Below are 26,091 nucleotides of genomic sequence, written 5' to 3' on the forward strand. Positions count from 1 at the left end.
GGAACTCATGCCTAAAATAGACTTATTCAAATAAGTCAGATACATGAGTTTCTCACCTTTAGCTGAGCGGAAGGGTCACAGCTTTGAGCATCCACCGTCACCCAGGCCAACGCCAACACCTGGTCTTGTCGGCAGATGGCGATTTCGTGTTGCCGAGTGGCTAGGGCTGAACACGGACATAACACAGCTTTCTGCAGAAACGATCAGAAGGCTTTTAATCCCTGAATAACTCAACCACCTGAAACAGGGTGAAAGAGTCACTCTTATCTGTAGAAGAAATCATAAGGCAGTTTATTCTAATAATTACCTTTCACGTAGGTGGATACAATTTGAGGGGAAAAAATTATCGCCATAAAAACTTGGAGCCCAAACTGATAAATTAAAACTCTTGAAACAGTTTCTTTCTCTGGTAATTGCCTTTCAGTCATTTTTTCCGTCTTTGGGATCTGAAACAAACCAAAAAAAGTCTTTATCCCATTCTGGGCTTTGAACGGCGGGTTGAACCCGGGACCTTGTACACGCTAAGCGTGTGCTCAGCCACTGAGCTGGCGATACCTACTCCCGGCTGTGACGAAATTCTGGCCGTAGATGCCTCCAAAATAGTGGGGGCATTCTGTTAACTCCAGAATTGCACTTTGAGTTGAATTCTGTCTTCTGTCTTCATGACTCTTCTCTGTCGTTCATCTCTTGGGAGCAGGTGTGTGTTAATCGCCCAGCAATGGTTTAGGGGTTTGTAGAATACGAAATACTTGGGCTCTGGGCTTTGTACTATTTCTTTTCCATGTGTCATAATGTCTAGAAAAAAAATAATACCAAAACTGTCCTTAGAGAACCAGGTTCTAGAGGAGCGCACAGAGACTCTTGATGGAATGAGCAGAGATCCCGCCTCGCTGTCACTTCCCCAGAAGCGCGTGGGTCCGTTCTGTGCTTGGCTGTCGATGCTGAATTTATGTTGCTGAACATAAAGTCATAAAAAAAAAGTCTCAGTAGCACTGTTTTATCCAAGAGGTGTTTCTTTATTGGCCTCTCATGAGTGATTTAGACTTCAAATTGGCATCAATTCATGGCGTAAGTGGGACGGGGCACTCACTAACTGGAACGTAATTGTGTCATCGGGTCCATTAGATGGCATTATCTGAAATGATTTCCTGGATCCACCCAAGGCGTGCATCCAGAGCAGACCCTGCTGTCGTGCATGCGGGAAATGATTTAAACAACTCTAGACGTCTCCAAGTCTTGTCAGTTGAGAAATCAGTAAAGTGGGGTTTGCAGTGAAGCATCTGTTTTTCCTCTTCCAGCCTCGGTACCTCACTTGCAAAGGGTGACTGTTCAAGTAGGATGCGAGAGTTTCTTCCATAAACCCCTCAGTGCTTGGGGTGGTTCATGCCGCTTTGGGTACCACGCCAGTGTTCATGTGGAAAAGCAAACTCCCCCGGGGGGACAAGGTTAACCCTTCGGCACAATTGCTTTACTCCTGGTCGTTGGTATACAGCAGACATTCAAAATAGCATTTGTAGAAAAAGGGATAAAGAAAGGAAGTCTACGACAGGAAAGTGAACATGCTCGAAAGAATGTTCTCCCACGCAGAGTCACACAAATGGAGCTGTTGAAATGCACAGAGATCTCTGAAAGCCATTCATTGCCAGAAGAATGAGAAAACTTCCACCATTGACCACGTGGGACGTTATGACACAATGACTGTCCCTCGTGCTTTGTGTGTCTCATCTCCCTGAGAGCACCGGCAGCCCTGTGGAGGAAGGTAGCATTGTTAGCACTTTGTAGATGAGACGATTCAGGCTTGGCGAGAGGAGGTGAACTCCCCGAGGTCTCAGAGCGCCCAAGTGATGAAGTCAGGATGGATACCCACCCTGTCAACACCCGGAACCTGTTAAACCTGGATATTAGTGACCGTGAGCCCCAAACACCCCTTTTCTCCTCCCACCACCAGACACACAGGCTGAGGAAGGTTAAAGCCAGTCACGTCTAGTGGTTTCCTAGACTGGATTTGATCACATTTTAGAAAATGTTATTGCCAACTGGATGGGCAATGTGTATATAGTTCCCCCAACTCCGGGTGATAATTCCCAGTGCGCGAGAGGCAGTAAGCGATTGGTATTTGGAGAACATTTGGGAGAACCACAGAAATGACACTTTTTCAATTAGGAGGGAAGGCCGGTTATGAAGAGCCGCAGACCGCAGCGGGGACACGTTCTGGCGTTGACACATTCTGCGCTTAGCTCTTCACGGCTTAGCAGAGAGTAAAATAAATTACCCATAAAAGCAAAGAAAACGTTTTCTCTGATAAGAAGTGTATCAAATGTGCAAACATCGGATTACGCAATAGGGCCAACGATAAAATGAGCTTGGTACGTGCCCCTGACGGAGGGAGTACAAGGCTTTTATAGGAATTCGGGCAGGCGGGCGGCTCTGCGGGCTTTATCTTACAGTTCTGTCACCTCTGTCTTTACCAGTTCGTATGACACACTGTTGACTTCTTCGTAAATGGATGTCATGGTTGAGACAAACTTTGATGGTCAGAACTCTGGGGGTTGGTAGAGTTATCTTTGTAAATTTGTCTGGTGCTTTGGTTTTTTTCCTCCCTTCCTTCTTTCTCTCCTTCTCCTCCTTCTTCCCTCCCTTCCTTCCTTCCTTTTTCTTTCTTCCTAGGTAAGAGCTTTAATTCACACTTGAAAGCATATTTCTCACATCAGGACCACCCGTCTCTTCTTCTTAGCTGCCTTCCATCTCATAACATTAGCTGTTAAAACAGGTACATTTCAGCCAAGGCGGTCTGACGGTCTACACGGATGGCTTGACAGGCACCCGGAGCCCCAGGCTCCTCCCATTTCATGACCCCACTGTAACTGCAGAATCACCCAAACTGGCCCTGCCCTGCTCCTAACAAGAGGCCGAGTTGTCTTTCAAAGACAACAGAGCAAAACTGCAAGTCATGCAGCTGAAGGATGCTTGGAGCAGGGATTTTTGACCTCAGGTAACACCCAGAACCTGCGTTCCAGTCCCTTCTACTCAGGAACACAAAGACATAAAAAGTCAACCATGTCTGTTTATGATGACAAAGTCACCTTTTTTCCCCCCAAAGTTGCACACAGTTTGAATGAAAGTCAAGATTTTTGTGAAAAAATGATGAAAACATATTTTAAAAAGACCAAGCAAGCAAAGAGGGACCTCTTAGGTCTTCTGTCCGTTTAGACTTGCTGCAGAAGTGGTTGCCCAACCCTTCAATCTGCAAATAAACGCCTGCGCGTGAAGGCAGCCCGGTAACTGCTTCCCGTGGTGCCCCGGGACAGCAGCAAAGGTCAGACCCCGTCCTGTGTCCCTTTCTGAATCTGCACTGATTGACTGGGGTTCTCGGATCTATTGATAATCGATTACTGGATCTCAGCCCGCTAACATCCTGCGATGATTGACGAACCATGCAGGGAAAACGGGAAGAATCTGCATTTCTTATACAGAATCAACTCGACAGGAAAGTAAAAGAGATCATTGGCTACGTGGTTTGGCAAACAAAAAACTTTTCTTTCTATCTTGGCATTTCAAATGATGACCGTAAACTGCCATTTCCTTGGCTTCCTTTCTATGTCTCACCATTTCTATTACCAGTTACGACTATATTCCTATTAGCTGTCACTCAGTTCACGTAAAATGATACATTCCCTGCAAGACGGTAGATTTCTGGTATAATTTGAAAGCTGCAGGCTAAATGAATTGCTCCTGAGAGATCGTTTTATTTCTGCAGACACAATTTTGAGAACATTGGAAAAATATTTGTTGCATTTTCAAAATACACCCTTCGGTCGTTGACATCTTTTACAAAAAGAGCAGGCGTGAGAAACGAAGACGATGAACCACAGGAGGGAAATTTTACTTTTTGATTAGGTAATTCATCTTGGTGATGACAGACTCGACCTCTTTAATTTTATATTCAGTATTTGATTTTCCAAAAGTCACACATGGGTTCACTCCATCAACTTTATCCTTTCTCTCATGGCATGAGAGAAAGTTAACGTTATTTTTTTAACGTTATTTTTTTTTCCTAAGAATTACGTTTTTGTACTTGCTGGAGAGTCAAAGCGCTATCTTAGTTTTACAGCGATGGTGCATTTAGAGTTAAAAGAACTATCAGATGACCAAGAGGAGCTGATGAAATGGCACAGAAAGAAGGCGGGTTGCCACGCATCGGGACTGCACGCGCCAGGTCTGAGATGAGCAGTCCTCAGAATGCCCCGCCCATCGGCGTCCCCGTGGCGGTGATGTGATGTCAGGTGCCCCCCCGCTGGGACGGGTTAGTGAGACCAGCCATCTGGCCCTTTGGATGAAATGTGCTCTATTCAAATGGTGCATATTTTAAGAGTGTCACAGAGACCAACTCCAGCCCCACGTGCTTTATTGGATGTCAGGGCTCAGTAAGAAATGACCGAGAAAATTCGACAGTAGTTTTTAAATTGCCGTGCTGGGTCTCTCTCTGCACTGTGGTAGCTGAGCCCTTGTAATTCCACGATTCTTGTCTGAATCTCAGTTTGGGTATTTAAGTCGCCCTAGGCTGGCTGCCAATTTTTTTTCTAAAGTTCTCATACAGTAAACGAATAGCTCCATTTTTACAATCACACCTAGTGACTTCACGTTCTGCCTGGGTCTCTCTGTTCTGGACTTTTTCATAAAGCCCCACCTTCTCCTCCACTGGGAATCTGTTCCTAGAAATAACCCCTGCAGCTTCTGGACCGTGTTTTCTGTGTGTAAGTGTGCTCCGAAATGCCGTCAGATGTTCAACCTTCAGGACCTTCCCAAACGCTTCTTCCTCTAGAGCCAAGAAAGGGAGGTGGGGAGGCAGCAGGACCAAAGCGACGGCTGATGGGCTCTGAGATAGAAAGGATCCAATGATTCCACAGCCAGAAATGCTGGTTTTAGCCTCTCCGAAACTGGTTTGTGGCTGGGCTGAGATCAGAGCTTTATCTCCTCAACCCAACGCGTGGAAACTCAACACCCCTTCCTTTTTAGTGACTCCATTAGCTCCCAGGCTGCACCTGGTTTCTGACTTTCCAGCCAGGCTCCCAACGTGAGTCCAGCTGGATATCTTTGCAGACCACAGCCATGGGCCAGGCTGGATGGGGAAGAAAGTCACTTCTGGGTTAAAAACAGAGCAGAAAAACAAAACAAAACAAAAAAACAGCATAACCACATAACAAAACCAGCATAACAGCAAACAACAGCCATCTGTAAAATGCTGTGGCAGCTGAACAAGCGAAAATGGTTGTGACACCGGAAAAGTTGGGGACTTTGTAATTGCTGAGATGGGTAATCCATTCAGGTATCTAACCTGAATCACAGCTTGATTTCAGCTGTTTTGTATACTATTCTCCCCAAAGGAGCATTCTTGGTATCCGAAACAGAGCTCAATGGAGAAATGCCGTGTGTGTGTGCGCGCGCCAGCGCATGCGTGCGTGTGCAGAGTGTCACGGGAAGCATTGATTATTTTATATATTTTTTAAAATTTTTATTTTATTTTTTGCATGCACAAGCATTGGTCTAGGGAGCTACTTTTTTTGAGGTAGGAGGTAATTAGGTTTGTTTGTATTAATGGAGGGACTGGGGCTGGAACCCAGGACCTCATGCCTGCTAAACGCATGCTCTGCTACTGAGCTACACCCTCCCTCTCCTAGGGAGCTACTTTTAAACCTACTGGTTCTCTTTTTATATGACTTCCTTTTTTATACGACAAGCTTTTTAAAAAATCTTTTTCTTTTTCTTTTAATCTTTTTCCAGTGCATGCTTTCTACCACGCACCAGCAGCGTTCTCAGCTCGGCGTGCTCCTGGGGCGGGCCCTGCACCACTGAATTTGCTCCTGTGCAGCACTTCCCTGGGAAAATAGATGACCTCTTATTTTAAGAGGGAAGGGGGCTTGTTGTCCTGGTCACCTTGTGCCAAGCACGCGGCTGCATCATAGCCAAGACTCATCCACTGTTTGTGCCAGGATTCACTGAAGAAGTCACTGCCATCAGGGTACAGTAGGAAGGAACCGCTCGTAAAATCCAAAGGGCCTTCGTTTTCCTAAAGCACACGGGCATGAGGGCATAGACTCGGGTCTATTCTGCCTTCGAAGAAGCTTTAAAAAGACCCTCCCCATCATTGGCAGTGTCATTTGTGGAGCCACCACTGCACCGCAGAGACATCCGTTTTGGGTGCCCAGGAATTCATGTCCATTCATTTGGGGAGCTTCTCCAGCCGTCTCTTCTAGACGGGTCCTTGCTGATTAACCTTTGGGAAGTCTCCATCACGCGAGCCGCTTGGGCTTGGCCAGGCGGCCACGATGCTGAGAAACGCTGCAGGGGCATTCTGACCACGGTGGCGTCTCACATACTTGGGTCTGCAGCGCGTTCTTGGCTGTCTGTCTTTTCCAGAAATGCTCTTGCGTGTGCTCAGCCTTGCCTGCAGCCATTTGCACGCACTCACCTCTCCAGGTGAGCCGGTTCTCTCACTGGTCAGGGACTGACTCGGGTGTGAGGGCTGCGATGTGTTTCAGTGTCAAGCGCTGGGGAGCTTTTCTCTGTTCCCTCATTTCTCTCAGAAATAAAGGACTCGGGGTCCTGAGGACAAAGCTTGGCTCCCTCCTCTGATGTGTCGGGTAATAGACCCAGGGAATCCGCAGGTAGACTGCAGTGATAAAACCCCAGAGGGCAGCAACTCGCATTGCTAAACGGAGGGCTCTCCAGATATTTTTGCCCAATGAAATTCTAATGATTTATTTTCCTCAATTTAATTGTGCAACCTTCAGAAATCTCAAAGTTACCAAATGACCCCTGCCCACCCAGAAGTCGTTGCCTTTGAAAATAAGAAACATTTTCATAGCTTTTATTTGAGAGTTCTGGTAATAAATGTGTCTGATGACTTCGTTCCCCCAAAGTATGCGACTTTATTTACATCCTAGAAGATATTCACTGGAGACCTTTGAAAACATAAAATCCTTCATAGGAATACCAGGCTCTTAATAGGACCTCCTTATAAATTCTAGTTTCCAAAGCTGGCATTTATTAGATGCCTCAAACATGATTTTATGCTGCAGCTCGGATTATGCATAAGCTTCATGTTTGATTTCTTTTTCTTTGAGATTAAAGGTGACAGATGACAGTTAGGAGAGGGTGTTGTTAAAATATCTTCTCTTCGCAGCTCGCTCACGGTAGATTGACAGCCCAAAGAACTAAGAAAAATATACAGTAAAAAGGGGCTGATTATGCAGATGTTGTAAACATACTTCCCGGAATATCAGGCGGGTGAGGCTCGCGGTTACAGGGGAAGGTGTTTGGGAAGAGGATGCTGGCAAAGGAGAGAAACGAGATGAAATACTGGGCAAATACAGTGAATTTCAGGTCTGCCAGGACTGTATGAGAAAGGAAAATAATGATTTTTGTTTAAGGTAGGGGACAAAGAAGATAAATAAAATTCATATTTAATGCTTCTATTTTATTAGTGAGTTGCTCTGGTTGCACATTTTCAGCGTGGCTTTCGGCTCACGCCGTCCTGTCTGGCTGTATGATGTCTGGCCGGGCTGAACCAGTTCTGAGATGCAGCAGGAGAAGGAGGGCGGACCGGGATCCCTGCGGGTGGGTGGTCCCGCCCCGACGCTGCTGGCTGTGTGACAGCGGGCAAGTAGCGGGGGCTGCGACTTCCCAAGTGGGATTAGCGATCCCAGCCTCGGGAGCCTTGCGGGAGGGCAGGGACACGGCGAGGGAAGAGGTACAGGTACAGACAGGGACTAGGAATAGTTCACTGTAAAAGTGACTTAAAATATTAAAGCGTTGCATCCATGGAAGGTCAGATCTGACTTTCCCCAAAGCTCATCTGTCTTCTCCACTGCCCCCAGCAGGTACGCAGTACGTATTTGCTGTGTAAATAAATACAAATACGTATTTATGTGCATGTGTGTGGACAGATAGACGGATCGATCATCAGAGCCAGCACACCCATATTTAAGGCCCTCGACACACCTCCCTCACGTTCACACTACATGGCCGAGAGCAAGACACATGGCAGTTCAGTCACTCCCTGGTGGCTGCTTCCAGTGACATCATTCTATAAACGGAGCAGCAGTGGTATCGGGGGGACAGCCCGCCATCTTGGCCACCATGTGGTGTGTTTGTTGAACCCCGGGTCAGGTCCAGTTCTCTGCTTCCGTACTGCTGTCTGTGTTAATGTGTGTGTGTGTGTGTGTGTGTGTGTAATGAAATCGGATCCCTGTTTTCACAAAGCTTGAAAATACATAGTCACCCCAGGAATTTCCTTTCTAGGTTGTAAAATCACTCCCTCTTTCTCTTCTTCACTGAAACGTTCACCATCCGTGTCCGGTCTTCCGACAGACAGAACGTTCACGTTCAGTCGTTGTTACATTTATTCCATTAAGAGTTTAAGTTTAAATGCATCGGGTGGGAGTCTTAGTTATGCGGGATGGACACAAGGGATGCACAGAACGGGAGTAAAGAGGGTACGCCAGGCGAGGCAGGTGCATAGCCGCCCCAGAAACTGAAACCTTGGCAGAAATCCCATCCCAGGAATTAGCTACAAAAGGAAAGATCTTGTCCATGGAATGCACCGGAAGAGTGTTCACCTGCTTGGCTCCTGCCCTCAAGGAGCATCCTGTCCCAAAGGGACTTCGGCGAAGATGAATGTTGCATCATGAGAGTTTCATGCACCCGTAGTACCCATAGTTCATTCGTTCAAGTGTGAGAAATTGAGAGGCTGTCAGAAAAGACACCGCGTACCAGGAAGTCACGAGGGAAACAAAGCCGGAGACTACACAGGGCGTGACCTTTTTCTACCCTCAACTCAAAGCGCAGAGTCCCCTTTGGGGATCTGCACTATTTGCATAACAAGACTCTTAGCATCCATCAGTGTATGAAGCGCCTTTAAAGGAGTCTGGCCTCTCTTGGCTCATTTGCCATTTAACATCTGCCTCCCCCGTCATTATGTAAACAAATCTCCAACCTCGCAAAGTTGGTTCAGAGGAGGCAAACCGCTAATTTGCCAGTAGTGTGGATTTGCAGTTTGTCATCATGTTTCATAAATTCAAGCAGAAGTCCGTCAGATTACAGCAATTACTAGTAAGAATGAAAGGCATTGGTTTCAATTATGAAAAATAAAATTTGACCTAATAAAAAAAAGGCCCAATACTGGAGTTAAGCCTCTGCTTTTCACTCTTTTTGGAAATTACAGTATCAGCATAAATTTTCACTACGAATGAGACCCTTGAGACACAGGGGGAGTTTTCCAGGCTTAAATCTACCAGTGTTTCTTTGGCACATTGAGCTGAGAATGTGAGCCGGGGAAATGAGTGTGACTTTATTCCGTGGGCTTTGATTATGTAATAAAGGGCAAAGGCCTGGGAAATGTTCACACTCTGCTTCTCCACGTTGGAACCACTTTAACTCTGCCTGCCTCCGTTTTCCTCCACAGATAAGAAAGAAAATTCCTTACTGCTCACTTAAAAAATACCTGTGCCCACGTTCGTTTTTATTGCAGGCTTAGCCACCAGTTTGTTTTGAGCTCATCATCATTCCCCAGGGGTCTCCTCTCCCTTCACCTGCCCCCGAGGAATATACTATTTCTCCTTCATTGATCTAGCTCCAGAATCTAACGTGACTCGCCCCGTCCTTCCTTCTGTGATGCGTGACCTCTACCTGGAACTTGGGCAATTATGACGTCTCCTCACTGCTCTCCCAACCCTTACTATCCCTCTGCCCTAATTCAGCCCCAACCTTAACCCCAAAGTAACCCCCCCTTCATGTCGTAGACACTTTTGGGGATGCCTCCTTGCCTAATTAATTGCATAAAATCGTTAGCTAGTGTGCAAATGTGGAGAATGAGTGTGAAAAGAACCAGAGAGGTCATTTCTTTGAAAACCAAGTTGAAAGTATTGGAAAAACTATATAAAGATAAACTACTAAAAAAATCATTTTACCAAATTATGTATACAGAGATGAACTTGATACATTTTTTAAGTCGTAAAAATGCAGAGATTCTTGACTCAGATTGCTTCACAACATTCTCTTATTTCTTGCCACTTTAAAGAAAAAGAGGAGGGAAGGAATAAGTTAGGAGTCTGGGATTAACAGATACACACTACTATACATAAAACAGATAAGCAACGAAGACCTGGCATATAGCAGGGAACTACATTCAATACCTCGTAATAACCTATAATGGAAAAAGAATACTTATTATATATGTATGATTGAATCCCTCTGCTGTACACCTGAAACACACAACATTGTAAATCAACTACACTTCAATTAAAAAAAAGAAAAAAGAAATAGAACCTGGGAATTATGGGTGGCTTACATTGAATATGGCACAGGACTTCCAGTCGGCACATGTGCTGATGTGAAGAGACAAGGCCTTCCCTCCTGCAGGGCCGAAGTTCCCTGGAAGGCAGGTCGGAGAAAGGACTTGGGTGCAGGTGGCCCTTCGCGGAAGTCTGGCTGGGAGAGGGAGGCTGTCAGTTTCCTGAGAACATCTCTGCTTTGCTATGTTGCTTCCTTTTTGTTATCTTTTGTTTCCATCTTTACAAGGCCTGTCTCTGTCGTGGTGACAATAGTCATTTCAACATCAATGACTGAGCACAGCCGTCTGCCAATCTGAGTCAGCACTTGGCATGGGTCAAGGAGAGATGCTCGAAAAAAACAGCTATGAAGCGCTGGTGTGGCTTTTATGTTTCTCAAAAGGGACGTTATTTCCTAGGTCTGCATTATTATGGTAGAGTAGCCAATTGTTTCCGAATATAAAAGAGCATTTTAAAAAGTTGGACCTCGTTTGATTCCAGTGTGGCCGAGAGAAAACATTTGCTGTCTCTTAATCACCAAAAGATGGTATTTCTTCAAAGGAAATATCCAAGCAGTCCGCATTTTGTTTTCTAAAGAAGAATATTGGCTTTCGTCTCAAGTGTTTTCCAAAGGATATGCTGCGAACGTTCTCTGAGAAGTTAATGTGTTTCTCTGAGCTATGACGGCCGAATGCTTTAAAGATAGTTATATGAAACGTCAAAGCGGTGCAGCGCCCCCTGGTGGGGTAACTAGTACCAAGTCGGCAGGTACCTATCCACCTGTGATGTGAGCACCTACCTCCCTTTTGCAGATGGCTCGAGAAAGCTCTCACCGCCCACTAACCCCAAAGATGCACCAACAAGCTTCGACAATAATAACCAAATAGCCAGAGTTTCCAAATCACTTTCCCGGATAGGAAATAAAGTTAAAATGTTTGCCAAAACGTTGTTACCACGTAAGACTCATGCCACCCGAAATCAGACTCATGTATTTTCTGCCGAATTAAGAAATGTGGATTCCACTTGCAGCTTTCTGTGACTCAGATAGGCAGTTATCGATTCCTCTGAACTCTGCTCATTTCTCTGTAATATCTTTACTTCGTTTATCATAGTAAAAGTGTTTCTGGCAATGGTCTGCCTCTGGGGAACAGTAAATGAGGTTAGGATGATCAAAACCAGTAATTAGAGGCAGATTCATTTTTATGTGTTTGGCAAACCTTGCCTTTTGATAGAATTAAACATCTTGTCACATCTGAAATCAATGATAATTAGAAATGATGGATTATTTGCAAGAAAGCACAGCAAAAGCAGCCACTAGGCCTGCTTCCAAATTTAGAATAAATGCATGAACAAGTTAATAGTGACCAGTTATCTGTGAAATCTCTTCAATGTGTCAGGACTGCTGGTGGCATGGGATTTATTAGAGTAAGTCACGTAAAGTAGAATGAAATAGATTAAGTCCTTTTTATGAAATTAATGGTTCCCATTAGACTGGGAGCTCCTAAGTTAAGGTTGGAGTTACCCTCTTTACAGATCCTCTCACTGAGTTGTCATTGGGGTCTTTAAGCTCTCACGCCGCAGACAAGCCTGTGGCTCAAATTAAAACAGCCACCAAGAATGATAAAGATTTAGAGAAGTGGTTATCAAGGGTCCTTAGATGTCTGCAGCTGTATTGTAAGATCCAGCGTTGGTGTGTTAGCCTGGGTCTTCAGAGAGCAGAGACCAAGACGGAATGTGATAAGAGATTGATTAGGGGAAATACTTTGAGGGCAAGTTGGCAGGAAGCCGGGGAAGGTGGGAAAAGCCTTCAAATCAGCAAGTCCAACTGTGAACAAAAGAGGAAAGGATGGGTGAGTGGAGGCGTCTAGAATTCCAGGAAGTCTGGAACATTTGTAAATGTCCACTGGGAACCCTCAAGCCAGTCACCAACGAAGAAGCCCCGGGCTTCAGGGCAGCCTGTCTTCGTGTGGGGCGGGGCGGTCCCCGGGAGGCGGGGCGGTTCTGGGGGGCGGGGCGGTCCCCGGGAGGCGGGGCGGTTCTGGGGGGCGGGGCGGTTCTGGGGGCGGGGCGGTCCCCGGGAGGCGGGGTCTCAGCGCAGACCTGGTGGGGCCTCCAGGGGGCAGCAGTAGGGCCCGATATGTCACACTGTCCCCTGTGCACAACTGAGGCGCTTTTCGGGGCCTCCGCCGTCGACCCTTTGCAGCCCACAGACCTTCTGCTCTGTGCACGTGTGGGGCGAGTCTCCCACCCCATCCCCGTGGGACTCTCCGGGGGCGGGAGGGAGGCAGGGAGAGGGTTGCGTGGTGCTCAGTGGCTTTTACTAGATGTTCCATGTAATTAGTTTCACATCTGCTGATCGTGGCAGTTTTTCTTGTGTTTCCCAGCATTTATCCTTCTGCACCCTGCCGTTCCTTGTTTTCGCTTTGTTCACTTGTCGCGTTGGTTAGGAACGCTTGCAAAACGTGGGAAGTTATTAGTGACGGAGGAGTTGCCTGATGCTTCTTTCTAAGCTTCTGGCGGGTACTGGCGCGGAGTGAAGAAATTGGCATTACTTCTAGACCATTGAGGGTGTGTGACTTTTTTGTTTTATTTTCAGTTTCCTTTGTTTGGGGGGAATTTAAACCAACGCATTTTGGCAGTCTGCTGACGTGATTGTAAGCTCTGTCTGCTTTTCATCAATTTTACATCAATAGATTTTACTGGGGCTTTACATCCCTGAGAGAAGTCACCTTCGCTCACAGGGAATAACTTGTAATACACTGAAAGGATCTGACCTTCTGATAGGATTTAACCCTGGTTACCTGTTTTATAGATAAAAAGGATTACTCCCTCAGATTCTTCTCATACCATTGATTTTCCTCACTTTGTTGAGCGCACTTTGTGGTCTGTGCTGACCCAGGAAAGCCCTCAGTGCTTTCCTGTCTGAGATAATCCCTTCTCCTGTTGACACTGACGTTCCTCAGGGGGCTCCTTCCCCCCCCCCCCAGGACACAGGTTTCTCTGAAGCCTTTAGGTCATGGCTGGCTTGCGTCCTGCATCCGTCTGCTTATCAGTTTGCCGGTGACAAGCAAGGTGGCATTCTGCTTCTCCTCAGTGCTTTTTCCAGAATGAGGCGTCCATCTCTCCTAAGATGCTCCAGCTTTGAAACTGCTTGTATGTCACCCCTCCCCTTCTTTGCTGCAGGCACCTGGTTCATCCCTCCCCGGTTCTGGAAGTTTGGCCTCTGGCTCACTCACCTTCATGGTCTTAGCCACCGTTTGTTCATCATCCAGATGTAAAGCATTGATCTCTTCAAGGAGGTTTTCACACTGTAGTTAGTATATATGTGCAGGGTTAGATAGCCGACTGGAGTTAGGGTTAGGGTTTACACCCTAACTTTGTTACATTGCTGCCATTCTCCAGGCTATCGAATATCAAATTTTCATACGTCTGGGAAGTTAAATTTCCATTGGTCACTCAGCCATTAAAAAATAAATGAAATAATGCCATTTGCAGCAACATAGATGGACCTAGAGATGATCATACTAAGTGAAGTAAGTCAGAGGAAGACAAATGTCATATGATATCATTTTATATGTGGAATCTAAAAAAAATACAAAAGAACTTATTTACAAAACAGAGACTCACAGACATAGAAAACAAACTACCAATGAGGGAAGAAGGGGTGGGATCAGTTGGGAGTTTGGGATTAGCAGATACAAAGTACTGTATATGAAACAGATAAACAAGGTCCTACTGCAGAGCACAGGGAACTATGTTCAATAGCTTGTAATAACCTACATAGAGAAAGAATATGGAAAAGAATATATATATATGTGATATGTGTGTGTATAACTGAATCACTGTGCTGTACACCTGAAACTAACCCAACATTGTAAATCCACTCTACTTCAATAAAAAAAAAAAGACAAAAAATACCCATTGGTCATTGTGACCACCCTTGTCCCCACACCCCACTCCTAATTACTACAAAGAAAGAATGCAAGAAATAACCCCCCCCCATTTTTTGGTTTTCATTGTAATAATCATTTCAGTTATTCTGGGCTTGGCAGACTTGATCCTGGGGCTCCGTCTTCATTGCAAGAGAACATTATTTAAGCAAATTTGCACGAGTGCTGGAATGTATGAAAAACGCGACCGCCTCTCCGGCAGAGGCACGCCGTGTGCTTGGGCATGAGCCAGGGCTGCGGGGTCCGGAGGAGAGTGTTGATGCTGTGGAAGTGGCGGTGATCCTAGGACCTACCCCATCTGTTGCTGTCAAGCATAATGTAGCATCTGTTGAAGTGTGCAGCCCGCTCCACGGAGCACGGTAGACATTTACTAAGTGATGGCTGATTTTATGATGATTTATGAAATTCTGGCAATCTGAGTGGTATCACCCAGGGATGTTAATTAAGATTAAAGCACCTAATATAGAGAAAGAGAGGAAGACCCAGTATAAAGCAATGCCTGTCCCACACCACCTTTAGGTAACTCAGGTTACTCTCCTTCGCTGGTTCTCTGCCTTTCTGATGCTTCCTTTCTCTTTGCAAATCCATGTCATATACCTCAGATGGGATTTGTGGAAGAAAAATATTTTAAAAAGGAATTTATGCTTCTCTTTGAGCAAAAAAAAAAAAAAATTGAGGGGTAGCAATGATCGTCCCCAACCTTTAATTGGTCAAATTCTTGGGAGTAAAGTTATTGCAAATAGTGTTGGCAGTTAGCAATGCCCAGCTGATTTCTGTGGAAGTTTTAAGAAGTCAGTGTGTGACATTATTCTGATAGAGAAGACAGACACACACAAAACCCCGAACTACTCTTCAGAGAAAAATAATAAACCAATAAATGACTTTGTGACTTCTCTCCGGTAATGTTTCCTGGTCTTTCTTTTGTAAACCTTGAAAGAAAGCAAGAAAAAAAAAAAGAAAAAAAGACACCTCTCCTTGAATTAGCATCTACCAGGTAATATGACAACCTGTTCAAATCAACATTACTAAAAAAAAAAAAATTTAAAAGCTAAAATGCCACAAATAGGGACAGATCGATACTGTAAAATGTCCTCGTTTCTCTCTGTAACTGATACTCCCATTTTAGAATTTCAAAAATATCACAAGCATTGAACAAAGCTTTGAGAGGGAAAAAATGGATCAATGGGAACAGCACGCCTGGCTTATTTTATAAGGAAGCTAGAGGCACTACAAATTGGTTGCGTGGTGCCCCGCATGTTGTAAAATCCTTGTCAATATCGCTGTCTCTATAAAATCATAAGACAGGATGGGGAGTGCTTGGGAAACATCAGTGTTGCCACAGGGCTATGCAAATGTTTCACGTCGATGCACACAGATCACCTGCGTTGCATACAGCACGTGCACGTGCTACGGAGATTGTGCACAGTTATACTCCTGCACCCAGAGGATCGCTTTACCAAAAGAACGAATGCAGCGGGTGTGAAACCAGTCTGGGGAAAGCTCAGTCTCCGGTTGGGCCCCAGGAGCCTTCCCTAGTATCAGTGAGGTCGCTTTCATGTACCGATGATACTCGGGGTTGGATCGGTTGCCTGGAAAGTTAACCACGGCTACATATGATGGGCACGTACTGTGAGTAATGAATGTGGGGTCCTCGGCACGCGCCCCGGTGATTTCTAGAACCTGCTTTGATTTTGTGTCCTTCATCCCCGGATATATATTTTTAAAAAAGATTTAAAGGGGCAGGGTACAGTTCAGTGGTAGAATGCATGCCTATCATGCACAAGGCTCTGGGTTCAGTCCCCAGTACCTCCATTTAAAGAAACAAAACCTAATTACCTCCTCCTCAAAAAAAGGAAGAGACAAGTAAACAAATAATAAACAAATAAAGTAAAATAATTTTTAAAAGCAATGGCAAAAAAATAGATATAATTTTTTTGAGATTCATTTTGATTTTATTTTTATTAATAGAGTAAAAAGAACTCCTACTTCTGGCCCCAATGAAACAATAGGACCAAAACCTTCCTGGTTTAGAGAACTTAAATAAATGGAAAAAGTATATATATGAAACAAGACTTTTATTTTTTAACACCGTTATTACGGTATGATTCCTGTACAGTAAAATACGCATGTGTCAGATGTACGATTTGATGAATTTTGATAGAGGTACACAGCCATGAACCCACCACCACAATCAGGACAGCGAACAGCGCCGTCACTCCCCAAGAGGTCCAAATTTTGAATTCCCCATTTATCCCTTCCCACTCCCTACCCATCCTGGTAACCATAAATTTACCCTCTATGTCTGTGAGTCTGAAACGAGAATTTTAGACATTGGGCATCAGACATCAGGGCAGTGGCCACCGAGAGAGGAGGAATAAGTGAGGAGAGCCCTGGAATTACTAATCATTTTAACTTGTTTCCTGGAGAGGCTTTCCAGGCCGAAAGTTGGAAAAGGAAACTGAGGCAGAACCCAGGTAGCTCCCAGTTGAGGAGCCAGAGTTAGGAGCCCAGAGAGACAAAATCCCTGAGACAAGAGAGACAGGAATTCAGCATCCATCTGCCAGACACACCGGCCCCGTCTACACTGCGCAGCACACGCAGGTGTGAACACAGCCTCCATCACAGACCTGTATCGCTCCTAGAGGAAAATTTAGGAGAAAACTTTGTGACCTGAAGGAAAGCATAGTTTTCTTTACTACACTATTGAAAGAATGATTCACTGTAGATTAAAAAAAAGAATACTGCACTTGACTTAATAAAAATTAAGATCTGCTACTCAAAAAACACTGTTAGGAGAATGAAGCAGGGGAGGAGGTAGCTCCATGGTAGAGTGTGTGCTTAGTGAGCACGAGGTCCTGGGTTCAATCCCCAGTACCTTCAAAAGAGAGAGCGAGAGAGAAGAAACAGATAAGAGTTCAGCTGGGGTAAATGTCTGTGAATTGTTCATCTCTGATGAAGGACTTGGATCCAGAATATATAAAAACTACACCCCCCAGTAATATAAAGTCAGATAGGCTAATAAAAAATGAAAAGGATGCGAAATAAAGCTGTAAAGACACTAAACATTATTACCCACAAGGGAAATGCAAATTAACACCACAGTGAGATACACTACGCTCCTGTTAGAACAGCTGAAGTTAGAAAGGTTGACTGTGCAAAATACTGAGAGGCTGCAGAGCAACTGAAACACTCCTAGTGGGGATGTAAAAATGTGCTTTCTTTGGAATACTTTGGAAACAGTTTGGCAGTTTCTTTAAAAAGTTAAATAAACATCTCCCTATGACTTAGCTCTCCTTGCCCCAAAGTATTTACCCAAGAGAAATGAAAGCACGTGTCCATACACGTGCTTTCATTTTATGTGGATGATTACAGCATAAATTTATTTGCAACAGCTGAAAACTTGCGCCATCTTAAATGTCCATCAACAAACAGCTACATTGAGGTATATCCACATGATGGAGTACTACTCAGCAGTAAAAAAGGAATGAGCAATTGCCACATCCAGTAGCACGAATGGATAGCCAAATACTCTGAATGAAAGAAAGCGTTTTTTTGAAATGACTACATAGTGGAATTCAGTTATGTAAAATTATGCAAATATAAACTAATCTGTAGTGACAGACAGCCAATCAGTGGTTGCCTGGAGTAGGAGGGAAGAGTTACAAAGGGATATAAAGTAACTTTTGGAACTAAGGGCGACGCTCAATATCTTGACTGTGGTAGTGTTTAATGGATACAAACATGTCAAAGTTTTTCAAACTGCATGCTGTCGATAAATATAGAGTTTATTATATGTGAATTACAAATCAATAATGCTGTAAAAAAGGCAATTTTGAAGGATAATATAGTATCATTTAAATAGGAGGAAATAAATTAGTCTTTGTAAAATCACATGTAATTAGGTAACCAAATTGCTTCTCTGCCATGTGAAAGTGACAAAATTAAAAGTATTGCTTTCCTTAAGCAATTCACTTAGGACCGTACCAGAGTCAAATTTTTGAGTCTGTACTTTGTTTAAAGGAAAACAAAGTAAGGATTAATCATGCAATTTTTAGCTTAAGGTTGAGCCGATGAGTTTAATTTCCCAATTTATTTTTTTTGGAAACATGATTTGCATATATAAATACATATGCGGTTGTATTTTTAATATTGCCTTTAGTGTTATTTATACAGAGATAAAAAGAGATGCGTTATTCACTTCTAACGCACCCGGCAGTCTCTGGGTGGCACCAGCTCTGGTGTCTGTGGTACCCGTGTTAGACTCGGGGTGGGGAGAATTTATGGTAGGAAAGTCTCATTACTGGCTTTGCGTGGATTCTGTTAATCTGGAGTTTTTCTGTGAAACAAAAATAATTTAGGTTTACTTTGACAACATCAGTACAGACACTTAATCACTATTATCTTACCACGATGTTGTAAATTGGGGGCAGTAACATACATAGAGGCAAACCACGTTTACTCGGCTTATATTCATAGCAGACATCACTAGTCGATCATGACTCTCTGACCCGGCTCTGCTCTCTGAATCCCTCTCATCACGTGAAAACAAACACCACCTACAGGGGAGGGTGCATGGCAGCCAAGACCAGTTTGCTATTTCACCTCTAGAGAATTCTGCAGGCGTCAACTGCTCTGCTCTTGTGCAGCCTGGGGTAAGATGTGTAACAGCTGCCAAATAGTAGGACATTTGTTAAGTGTGACAATGGCGATGCGTTTCCCATCACATAAATGCCTATTTTCATACAAACGTTCATTAGAGAAAATTGGGAAGACAGCCCACAATTACAGAGAAAAGTCATTATTGTACAGAATCCCTCCACCAAGATAAAAACATTAGTGTTATCTTTCAGTGATCTTTTTGAGATATATATATATGATATATATAATATCATATATAATATATATCATATTATGTATTATAACATATATATCATATATTATATCATATATCATATCATATATTATATCATATATCATATAATATCAGATATCACATATAATATATATTCTATCATATATGTTATATCATATATCATATATATCATGTATATTATATCATATATATATAATTTCTGGAGATCTCCTTTGGGTTTTTCTCTCCATATCTCTACTGAAACTCACACTTTCCACACAGAAGCTCAGGAGGACAGGAGACTTTCAGTGCTTGGATGTTGGGGAAAGGCAACAGAACCAGTTTGCACTGGCTGCTGCTTCTGCTTGGATCAAATCAGACTCCCCGTGTGTGCAGAGATGGGGGACAGACAGTGGAGTGAGTTGTGGAGTCGGGCCAGGACTTACATCCTAGCTCTGGCAGAAAGAGCGTCTGCTTGCTCAGACGACTTGAGGGCCAGATGTCCTTAGACACAGACTCAGAGAAGGAATGAAGGTGACCCTGGGCGGGCTGGGGTGGATTTCCTGCCGTCCTGGATGACTCGGGGCTCAGGAGAGGAATGAAGGTGAAATGTAGAACAAAAATGATGATTTGGGGGGAAATTCTCCCAAACCTGAATTTGTAAACTAAGATCCAAACCCACCATCCAAGTGGGATCTTGAAATAGCATCCATGACCTTGAAAAGAAACAAACAAAAAACCCATAAAACCAACAAAAATAAAACTGAAGTATCATTGACTTAATGTGGTTTATTTCTTGATTTTTTATTTTTAAATTAATTTTTACGCTTTTATTCTTACTAATTTTACTGGTGTGCTTTTATGGTCCTTCTTTCCTTGAGTATCTGAAATAAGCACCCACCACCCCCACCCACTGCTGTGTTACTAGCACCTCGAGCTCTGGGAGAAATGGGAGAGCTGATTATTTGTTAGCAGGAGGTAAAATGTGACTGTCAACAAAATAAAAAAGAACCTCCATGTGGAACGAAATCCTTCCTCTCATGGCCGCCTTTCTTTATGTCTCCTGGGTCATCTCGTAGGGACTTCGTTGATCGCCTTCAGCCCCAGGGCTCCCAACACCTTCCTGTAAAACATAGTCCAAGGCAGGGGTTAAGTGAAGGCGGTATGACTGCGTTTTTTTATTATTGTTATGATTGCTGTCTCCATAAAGGCAGCCTAAGTACCCCGTTTGTTATAATTATAGTCTAGTAATAAAGGAGCATCTTAAGTGAAGCAAACACTATCGCCCGTCTAAGCTCAGATGGAATTTTATGTTAGAAATTAGCATCACCAGCCTGTATCCCGAATTGAGCTGTAAAAGAGCCAGACATTCAGGGACCAAATCCCGACATTTATCACTGCACACTTCTTTGTTCTTTTTTCTGAAAAAACAAACAAACGTATTTTTTCTAATGCCTGTAATGAGGCTCCAAATTCTCAGTTTTATACAAATGGTCCTCTCAAAATTTATTGCAGGTGAGAACTTACCAGCCAAATTCAGTGGTTCAGTGTCTCTACAATAATCAAAGTTTTCTAGACACGATTACTTGCGTCTTCGCACGCCAGCATGACGAGGATTCGAGTGTGCAAGCCTTTGGCTGTGAACGGAGAGAAACAAGAATCGAATATATTCCTTGGACTCTAAACTGCCCCCTATTTTCATAGTAATTTAGTGACACCTTTTCAGGAATAGATACATACCCTCCTGTAATGAAAACAGTATTAACCTTCTATCCAGTAGCATCTCTCCATCCCTGAAAAGCTGCTGCTGCTTCAGTGACGTGTTAATTTTCTGACACCTTTTCTGCACCTGAGAATCCTGCAGGTGACCCCAGATTGAGTATCAAAGATGGACCAGACACCGGCCATGGGACTCAACCACCCGCCCACCCCTGGATGCTCCGTTTCGTCTGCCTTTCAAAGAGGACGATTCAGAGGCTGGGACACGTTCATTAACTTTTTCAGAATCAAACATCTGGTGGACCGTGGAGACAAAGGCATCGAGGAGCTTGGAGAGCGACACCTGGTCTAACTTCTGTGACACGTCATTTTACACCTGAGATCCACGTGCGACCTTTGTCCCTGACCCCTGTGACCTGAGAGAACCCTTACAGGTGCAGAACCAGCAAACCCCCAACATCTGGGACTCTCTGCGGAAGTGACCCCGGTGTGATGCACCGTCTACGTTCCCCACCCCCGCAACCGGGGTCTTTTCTATAATTTGCCATGTAACTAATTATTTGAAAACCAGCAAGTGCTCCTCAAAGCCTCGAGGGAAGTAAACAAACCATAATAATGGATTTATGAGTTTAATGAGTTAATTCTCTCGCACGTTCCGTCGGGCAGCTAGGAAGCCAAATGAAGCTAATTATGTGGGGTTGACAAATAAAAGGTCAAGGTGGTCAATTAATTAAAAGGCCCCGAGGACGAGCAACTGGGGCTTTCCTTCATCTCGGAGGAGAAGGGAACGGGTGGGAGGCTCAGCCTCCTTCGCAGCCTGGAACCAGGGAGCTGCTGTGGGTGTTTTTTAGCACTGTGTGTATATGTGTGTGTGTGTGTGTGTATGGAGAGAGAGAGGGAGATTGATGTATATTGGGTGGTTCATTGACTGACTGATTGATTGAAGTAGAGTCGGTTCACCATGGTGCGCTCATTTGTGGTGCACAGCATAGCGGTTCAGCTATACATAGGTACATGCTGGGGTTAGCAGATAACACACTGCTCTGTACAAAACAGATAAACAGCAAGGCCCTACTGTAGAGCACAGGTAGCTAGAGTCGATACCTCGGAGTAGCCTATAACGGAAAAGAGTACGACAAGGAATGTACATACGGATCAGTGTTTTAAGGAAAATGCTCTTCCTATGTTCTGTCTACTCACAGAATCCTCTGTTCTGTTTCTAAGACTTCTGATCACCAAATGTTGACACTGAGCAGGACTCCGTGGGGCCTTGCCGAGGAACAGACCCCACCCCAGGTCCCCGGAAGGCCCCAGAAGGTCCTGCTCGGTTGCAGAATGGTTCAGTCACGCGGAGTCCTTTGCTCCGTTGCCCTCAGTCAGTCGCTTAGTCGCTAAGCTTCACTAACTTCGACAGACTAAGGCCCTTTCCTTCCCGGCACGTCTAAAGGGATCACACAGTGCTTCGGAATAGGGAAGCCAGCGTTATGTGTATGCGTGTTACTCAAAGGAACAAATTAAATGGCTGGAATTCATCAGTGAGCCATGTTGTTAGTATCCATTGGGAGAAAAAAATCTTACCCACACTGAGCAAAAATCCTCTTTCCTTATTACACGTCGCTGCGTGTTTCAAACTGGTGACATCAATTAAACCCAGGGTTCTCTCTGAACTAATGCTGGGGTGTCTTCATGCTTTCAGTTTCCACCCAGATCGAAAGAAGTCTCAGCCTCCTCTGACTAGTGGCAGTGGGTCAGCTGACTTGCACAAAACTCACGGTCCCTTCTAATGAGCTGCTGCAAACGTATTCTGCTTGGGTTTCTCAACCCGGTCACAGGGCGGTCCCTTTGAGGACCCAGAAAGAAGATGAGAATTGCTTTCAAGCAGCCACTTTAGAAAGGCCAGGACTTAAACAAGAATGACCCCTTGATACCCTCCTTTGCTCCATGCTAGGGGTGGGAATGGTCGGTTCGTGTAGACTGTATGATTTTACTAACATTTCTCTTCTCTCTGATGCTTCAGAGATTCTGGGGCAGGGCCGGTGGGGAGTGGGCTGGAGAGGAGGTTCTCCCAATGTCTGTCCCTCTTTCTTTCCTTCTGCAGGGGAGCAAAATTTGCCACCCCCAAAATGTCTCTTTGGCTTGTGGATTATTTTGAGCTGAAAACTATCAAAACCCAAAAGACTCGGGAAGACCTTTGACCTTCCCCCTAACTGCCTAAAAGAGTGCAGACAGGGACCTACTCTAAACAGGGAGATATCTTAATAGATAATTATAGTATGAACTCAGTGTGTAGATGGGAGGGAACCTGCAAAATCTGTTTACTAAAGTTCCTCTCTGTGTCCCATGTGAGTTATAATGCTGTGCTTGCTGTAAGTCATTAAAATGTGTGTGCGGGGCGATTTGTTGTACAGCAAAACCTCGCTTATCCTGACTAACAGAATGGATGAACATGCAGAAGAATGGCTGTCATTCTGCCACGGTTAACACTTCGTCTTATGTGTTTATAGAGCTGTTTCCTCTTCTCTAACTGTGCATTCCATGGATGAAGAATGTCTCAGCCGTATCAGGAAACAAAGGATGCTGTGGCCACTGCAGCCCTCTCCCCCTTCTCCGACTAAGCACCCCGAGGGGATTCAGGATGGAGGAAACAGAATACTGGCCCTATATAGTTAAGGTGCAGATCAAAGGAATGATTTTAACAAGTCCAGAGTCTTGCATTTTCTCATACATAGGAAGCCCTAAATTCATTGACGTTAACTTGAGATGTCTTTCTTCCTTAATAAACAGTAATCTTTAGATAATCTGACTACTTGGGGGTTTTGTTTTGTTTTTGTTTATGTTTTTCAAAATCTCCTACATCTCCTGGCTCCTCCCTTACCTCCTCAGAGCCGTCCCTCAGAGCCATCTGAGAGGCTGCCTCTCAGGCCCAAGTTCTCTGCAAGGCCACTGAATCAAATGTAATTCTCAGCCTTTAGGTTGTGCATTTTTTTTTCAGTCCACGACTTTATATACACACATACATGTTCCACATCTATGCATATACACATATGTCCATGAACGTGTATACGTGTGTATTTGTGTATTTACGTGTCTCGGATACACACATGCTGAGAGGGAGTTATGGATGTAACGGTAGGCGCAGCTGGACCACAGGTAGGAGGGCAGATGTGCAGACAGTTATGTAAGCAGACGTAGATGTCTTGTTCAATCCGGGTCCATCCACACACCTCACACCTACTGGCCCTCAACAAGTTCTTATAAAACAAACCCACGAGCGCTAGACTTCTAAGTTTGGAGAGCTGCTTATGTATTCATAAGTGTAAGCCCGCTCCAGGGAAAGGAAAATATCTCTTTCTTTCCTGGCACATGGCCTGCTGACCCTGGAAACTTATTTGTGTTTGATGAATATTTATGAAAACTGCCACTTTAATTAAAATATAAAAGCCGCCAGCTAAATTAATTGGGATGAAGCAAAAAAAAAAAAAAACCCGCTTGCACTCTAGAAGATAACAAGTGAGGGGCAGAGGTTGACTGTGCTCAGAGCCACGGAAAAGAATTCAGGAGTTAAGAGCTGGGAAAGGGACACAGCGCAGAAGCATCTCCGAAGCAGCGGACTTAGAAAGTCTGCATAGGGACTCGCTGGCCTGAGTCTCCAGGGAATAGGGCTGGGTTCAAGCGGACTTCCTGACAGGTCCCCTCTAAGTAAGCCACTGTGTCGCCCAAAGGCCAACGGCCACATCCTGAGGGCACACGGAGCACCTCCTCTGTTTTCACTCGATTCCCCACAAACCTGCAGGACACATGACCAGACCCCATAGTATTCAGTCATTGTGATCTCAGCACAGACCACATTTACCACCAACTGACCTCTCCAAACACCTGTTGCTGACGGGGAAACAGGTGCAAGTATTCATTAAGGACTGATGAAGAAAAGGCGATGCGAGGGGCGGGGTACTGTTTTTCTCCAACCCCTAATGGTCGTTATGTTGATTTTCTTAAACTGTATTTTCTCACCAGGTTGCTTGGCCATATCTCCTTCCATAAAGTTGCACAAAGCCCCTTTGTCCTGGGTGCTTAGGAGAGAACACCTGTCATACAGAGCGTCCTGGATTTTCCCTCCTGGATCACAGCTCTGAGAAGGTAAAGTGACTTCGGGGTCCGCCCGATTTTCTGTCCAAATTTGCATCTCAAGATGGCGCGTTGGGTCAGTCCGCACCCTGCTGACCCCGGGAAAGCAAATCCATCCTCATTCCAGCCACCCCTCCGGGCCCACCTTCCTGCGGCATCTCAGCAGGTGGGGGTGCAGGGCGGGGATGGGGCACTGAGACCTGTGTCAAGGACACCCTGGGTTTGCTCACAGGGGCGGCACCATTGGAAAGGTCTCTTCTCTTATTTCAATGAAAAAGAGTCTTTTGTAATGTGGCTCAGTTCTACTTTATTGAGTTTGAGGCTGTATGTTCATAGAAAATTCATCCTTTTGTTGTAGTCTCTGAGGAGAATTAGAAGGCATGAAACCAAACGAGTGAATCATCACAATATTTTTAATTAAATATTACCAGGTGAAGACACTTGAGAAGGTTTTCATTATTTAGAGACACAGACAGGCAAAGATTTCAATTATGTCTGACCGTATCTCCTACTTTCAACATTGAAAAAGTGCCACGGAATAAAAAATGGAATGCACCCTACTGATGAGATTTTGAGAATTCATTCGCTTTTCATTCACTTGACTGTAATCGGTAGAAATTTAATGTGGGCAGTCAATTAGAAGTTTTAAAAGACTAAAACTTACGGGTAAGAAATCCTACCCGTGGTTGGTAAATGTAATTATTTCAGTCATCAGAGGAGAAAAGTAGTCTAAAGACTGAACAAGACAGATGAGAATGGACAGCCACACCCACACCACGCCCTGTTCAGACTCGCCAAAAAGTGGAAACAGCCCCAATGTCCATCGGCGATGGATGGATAAACAAAATGTCAGATGTCCCTCCAGGGGAATGTTATCTGGTGCTAAAAAGAAGTGCGGTACTGACCCCTGCAACAGCACAGAAGGACCTTAAACATCCCGGTACGTGAAAGAAGCCAGTCACGCAAGACCGCATCCTGTATTATCCTGTTTACACAAAATGTCGAGGTTGGGCAGATCGCTAGCGGTAGAAAGTCGATTTATGTTGCAGGGAACCAGAGAGACTCAGGGGGACTCAGGGGGGACTCAGGGGGAACTCAGGGGGGACTCAGGGGGGAC

The 26,091-nt window shown here is 44.5% G+C and overlaps 1 long non-coding RNA gene across 1 annotated transcript in view; it reads left to right on the plus strand.

The window, feature by feature from the left end:
* The window catches only part of LOC140690985 (uncharacterized), a 97,354-nt gene extending 72,247 nt beyond the window's left edge, over window positions 1-25,107 (plus strand). Inside the window, exon 6 of the long non-coding RNA XR_012066409.1 lies at window positions 24,864-25,107. This is a non-coding gene — a long non-coding RNA (uncharacterized lncRNA). The remainder of the gene's footprint in view (window positions 1-24,863) is intronic.
* Window positions 25,108-26,091: the final 984 nt, after the last annotated feature.

Source organism: Vicugna pacos, chromosome 32, assembly GCF_048564905.1.
Source record: "Vicugna pacos chromosome 32, VicPac4, whole genome shotgun sequence".
Classification (NCBI taxonomy): Eukaryota; Metazoa; Chordata; class Mammalia; order Artiodactyla; family Camelidae; genus Vicugna; species Vicugna pacos.